Source organism: Heptranchias perlo, unplaced genomic scaffold, assembly GCF_035084215.1.
Source record: "Heptranchias perlo isolate sHepPer1 unplaced genomic scaffold, sHepPer1.hap1 HAP1_SCAFFOLD_47, whole genome shotgun sequence".
Lineage (NCBI taxonomy): Eukaryota > Metazoa > Chordata > Chondrichthyes > Hexanchiformes > Hexanchidae > Heptranchias > Heptranchias perlo.
Genome location: NW_027139484.1, coordinates 2,664,234 through 2,670,233, shown reverse-complemented (window position 1 = coordinate 2,670,233; position 6,000 = coordinate 2,664,234).

Here is a 6,000-nt window from a genome sequence, read left to right as displayed (position 1 = left end):
GACAAACAGACCGAGACAGAGAGAGAGAGAAGATAGGCAGCGACAAACAGACCGAGAGAGAGAGAGAAGATAGGCAGCGACAAACAGACCGAGACAGAGAGAGAGAGAATATAGGCAGCGACAAACAGACGGAGACAGAGAGAGAGAAGATAGGCAGCGACAAACAGACCAAGACAGAGAGAGAGAGAAGATAGGCAGCGACAAACAGACCGAGACAGAGAGAGAGAGAAGATAGGCAGCGACAAACAGACCGAGAGAGAGAGAGAGAGAGAAAATAGGCAGTGACAAACAGACCGAGACGGAGAGAGAGAGAAGATAGGCAGCGACAAACAGACCGAGACAGAGAGAGAGAGAGAGAAGATAGGCAGCGACAAACAGACCGAGAGAGAGAGAGAGAGAGAAGATAGGCAGCGACAAACAGACCGAGACAGAGAGAGAGAGAAGATAGGGAGCGACAAACAGACCGAGAGAGAGAGAGAGAGAAGATAGGCAGCGACAAACAGACCGAGACAGAGAGAGAGAGAAGATAGGCAGTGACAAACAGACCGAGACGGAGAGAGAGAGAAGATAGGCAGAAGCAAACAGACCGAGAGAGAGAGAGAAGCTAGGCAGCGACAAACAGACCGAGACAGAGAAGGAGGCGTACAGAAAAAAAAACAGATAGAAAAAGATGGAGACATAAACAGCGATAGAGATTGAAATTACAGTAGAAGTGGAAATAACAAGTAGAAAACACGCAGAAAATAAACAGAGATAAATGATATAAACAGAGAACAGACAGGATAAGAGACGGACAAACATATAAATAAAGTGACGGGGTTGGGTGGGGGGGTAGTTAGACAGAGGAGTGAGAATAGAACGCATTAAATAACCAAACAAACTGTGTAATCAGCCTGGAGTGTGTGAGAGTGCTGACCAGCAGAACAGCAGCAGATGAAGCAGGCCAGACAGTTCATGTTTGTTCTGGGCTAACACTCTTGTAGATTTAATTTTGACATTTCCAAAGATGATGCATGGAGTCTGCACAATAAAGTCACTCAGCCTTGTGTACCTGACCCTGACCATTACTTACTGCAGAAGTTTCCCAGCTGCTCTGTGTGGTAAACATTCATCTGATGAAGAAAAGCCTGAGACTAATTCGGTTTCAGCATGTCTGAAGGAAAAGGACGATTAAATGGAGGAAAGACTGTTAAAATTATTGTTACTCACACATTGTAAAAGACCACGCAGCAGAGGACGGATCACCATAACAACAAGAACGATTCCAGGAGGGCGAGTGATCGTTTGAACACCTGCCGACTTAACTTGGTTACGTTGTGGACACTGAGAGAAAACAAGTGTAGTGTCAATCAATCGTGGGTTGTATTTGTCGGAACCTATTGTTGAGAAGCCACCGTCCCAGAGTTGTGATTCTGTGTTAAAAATGTCTTTAAAAGCTGGGCAGAAGTTGAGTGGAGAGAGACACAGATCCACCACGAATGCTCCAACCTCACCTTTCGCTTCCTGGCAGCGCCACCTCACCTGGAATCTTCCTGACTGCTCGCTACCTCCCAGCTTGATGCCTCGATGCTGGTTTACAGATTGCCTGTGATGCAGATGACCTGGCTACAAGAGAAAGTCATGCTGCACTACAACATTACCCATTAAACTACATGTAATCTTCCCGGCAACGTTGAGCCAACCATAAGGATACAATTTTCGTTATGGGCTTAGTCTAAGATAGACATTGGAATTCCAAACGGTTATACATTTTGGGCATTCAGAATGTGTTGTTTTATTTTTGTAAAATCAATTCTAAACCGGGCATAATCCCGAGATATTGTTTACAATCTAATGTCAACCTTTCGAGTGTATTAATAAAAAATGATTATTTTCTTTATAACGCTCGGTTTGTGCCTGAAGTTTCTTTCGGAAAAAGAGCCCATTAAAGTTAAATGTAAAATTAAACCTCGTGGAGACAAAAAGGCATTGCCCCAAATTAAAGTGTAAAATCACTTTGCACCTTTCTGCTCCTCCATCTGTACCATGTGTAACTTTCCCAGTGAGCTGCTGGATTCTGTAATAAATCATATTGTACTCTTACCCCTTCTGCTGTGTTTCTAAACTGGACAGGATCCCGCAGCACTCTCCTGTTCTGTCACTTTTACAAATACTGTATTGTTTCAGATTAAATAAAATTATGAATAATGGAGAAATGAACCAAATCCCAGATCAGAAATACATTCAGATTGAGCCCAATTTTACTCTGAATTATTTAATAGAAGCTGGAATTACATTCTCGACACAAAATGGCTCATTGGACCTTTCCTCCAAATGTCTGGTCTCTCCTTCTCCTTGAACATTATGTAGAAATAACCAAATGTTAATCCATTTTTTTGCAGAAGTTCACATTTTGGTGTTTAATTCCCTCACTGCACCGCTGTCTTTGTGTTAAACACCAGCTGGTGCCTTTCTCACAAAGTTTATATCTGTAACTTTATTGCAACTGTGATTTAACAGGAGCAGAAAACGAACCCTCCCTGATTCTGTCACCTTAACAAGCTTCACCTCGCCCCTCAGTGAGATGGCAGCATTACTGTTGGCCATTTTGCTTCAGGTTCAGTGCAGCCATTTTGATTAAAATTCACATCCGCCATTTTGTATAAGGTGCACGCCTTGCCTCTCAATAAGATGGCCGCCCCAACCCTCAGCAAGATGGCTGCCTTACTAGTGGCCATTGTGTTTCAGGAGCAGGGCGCCCAATTTTGTTTAAGCTACATGGTGGCCATTTTGTTTAACATGCTCACCTTGCCTCCCAGGAAGATGGCCACCATGCCATCCAGTAAGATGGCCGCCTTGCCATCCGGTAAGATGTCCAGCATGCCCCCCATTAAGGCTCTTTTAAATGTCATGAATTTGTTTGAACTCTTTGGCCAATTGGAAAAAGCCACAAACTGTAAGTTGACCACAAACTACAGGCTTTTCGTCACTGCCGATTAAAACAAGAGAAAGGAGCAAAGGTACATTTTGTTCACCTTTGCAAACTGCAATAAATAGGGATGAAGTAGCAACAAATCGTCCAAGCTTTTTGTCCCCTGCTCCAAGAAGAGAAGGGGAAACAAACACTGTAACAGTTTGGACCCTGCAGCAAATACAAGCAGACAGACTGGCATCACCGGCTCACTGTGGGATCACTGGGGAATTGTGGGACACTGGCGGCTCTTTTGTTTATGATAGCCGCCATTTTCTTTCAGGTACATGATGTTACAGGAGAAACTTCTTTACCTATTCTATAAAACATAGTATAATACATACTTATTTTATATAAACAAATTTTTTTTGGATATAAAGATTGTCTCTCAATCTTTTACACAATTTCAGTCTGGACACTGGGATCACTGGATGCACTGTGGGATCACTGGGTGCACTATGGAATCGCTGGGGGATCATTGGTCACTGTGGGATCACTGGGTCAATGTGGGATCAATGTGGGACACAGTGCGACCAATTTGTATTAATGTGGGATCACTGGGATCAGTGGGTCACTGTATGATCAATGGGTCACTGTGGGATCACTGGGTCATTGCGTCATCACTGGGTCACTGTGGGATCAATGAGACACTGTGGGGTCACTGTGAGATCACTGGGTCACTGTGATGTCACTGGGGACTATTGGGTTATTGGAATACTGTGGGAAACGGTGGGATCACTGGGACACCGTGCGATACTGTGGCATCATTCAGACAGCGTGTGATCACTGCAACACAGTGGCATCACTGAGACACAGTGGGACAGTGTCTGATCACTGGGTCACTGTGGGATCACTGGAATGCGATGGGCTCACTGGGACGCTGTGGGGTCACTGGACACTGTCCGACACTGTGGGATCACTAGAATCTATCTGACACTGTGGGATCACTGGGACACTGTTGGCACTGTGGGATCACTGCGACACTGTGGGATCACTGGAAAACTGTGGGATCACTGGGACCCTCTGGGATCATTCTTGGATTGTTGGTTGCACTGTGTATCGTTGGGACATCTTGGGATCATTGTCGGTTCATTGGGTGCACTTCGGATGACTGGGTCACTATCACTGGGTGCACTGTGGTACTTCTTTACTCAGTTGGGCCGAATGGCCCCTGTTTGCAAGCTGTATATTCGATGTCATTCTATGCAGTATACATATTATATATATATATATATATATATATATATATAATTATATTATATTATATATTCAAGAAGTATTTGTTGTGAAATAGAAATAACAGGCTTTCTTTCAATCAATTATTTTGTTAACCCAGAACATATCTCACCTCTCTCAGGTTCATCCATTACCGAGCCTTAACATGCAAATCATCACTAAATGGCGTCTGGTGTCGTCTCGTGTTGTGTCGGGCTGGCTGCACCCTCCCTCCCTCACCAAATGTGTCGCTCGCTCGCTCTTTAAGTTTTGCCTCTTTGTATTTAGTCTGTTTTCATTCTACTCTTGTATGTGTGTTTGAACATCAGGATTAGATTCTTAATAAAACTTTTTATACTTTGGAACAAAACACCCAGTCTCTTGAAATCATTCGCCTTCCTTTAACACAGGCAACAAATGACTGACAGACAGACAGACAGACAAGGACTTTGTTCTTCCTGGGGCCGAATGAAGCGTGGCCTGGCTCGACTCGGCTCCACTCGGCTTGGCAACGTATCGGCGACCATTTGACGCTTGGCCGTTTGGGAATGTAGTAATTGAGGCAGGGAGGGAGGGAAGGACAGACGGACGATAAAAAGACCAAGGTCCATCTAATCCTCCTTCTACCGTCCCTGGGAGGGAGGGAGGGAGTCCCATCATATAATCGTCAATGATGGAGTTCATGACTGAACATAACAGCCCATCTCTTATCAATTCAAAGAAAGGACTTGCATTCAGAAAGGACCTTCCTTTCACCACCTCACCACATCCCTCACAAACCACTTTAAAGCCAACTATGCACTTTTCCAAGTCTAGTCACTGTTGTAATGTAGGGAAAGGCTGCTGGCAATTTGCGCACAGCAAGATCCCACAAACAGCAGCAATGTGTGAATGAATGAGCAGATCATCTGTGTAGTGAATAAGAACTGAAGCTAATGGTAATATTCACTCAATCAAATATAGAGATTTTTGGACTCTCGGGGAATCAATGGATATGGGGATCAGGCAGGAAAGTCAAGTTGAGGTTGAAGATCAGCCATGATCTGATTGAATGGTGGAGCAGGCTCGAGGGACCGTATGGCCTACTCGTCCTCCTATTTCTTATGCCCTTATGACCCGGTACTATGCCCCGGTTCAATACACGGTAGCCACCACACAGCCGCCAGTTCTTTGGAACCATGTGCAGAGGTAAAGGCGAGTTACTGCTTGAAGGTTGTATTATACCAAGCTTTCACAACCTTGTAATGATCCGGTGCATGACGCCATGGCCGAGCTGTGACGCGTGGTCCACGAGTGTCATTGTGATGTGTCATGGAGAGCTTGATTGACGTTTCACTGTATATCGGTCGAGTAATCTCGCGATATCCTCGAAGGAGGGTGTCTAAACTTGTGGCGTTTTCAGGTTTAACAAACATTGGGCTGATGGATGGAACACGTGAAGCGATACCTTGGACAGTCGGACTGGTCGTTGAATCAATCAATGAGCTTTCGATGTTTGATATCCACTAACAGACCGAAATGCCTCAGGAAATCATTTCTGATGTTGGGTGTCTGGATGTCGAAACACAACGGCGAACTCGGCATCAACCAAAATTCAGAGTTACTGACCTCTCTCGAAACGTGATGATAGAGGACTTGTTAGCCACCTGTAGTGAATAAACGGTCGAAGTAGGGTGCCGGCGTTCTTCTGGAGTTGGAGGGAGAACATTAACCTCCTCACCCGTGTCTATCAAAAAACGATTGCCAGAGTACTTGTCTGTTAGGTAAAATAGGCGACTTTCATTGCCCTGACCAGCTGCATTCGTCGCCTTCAGCTGCTGGCCTGGTCGTTTCCC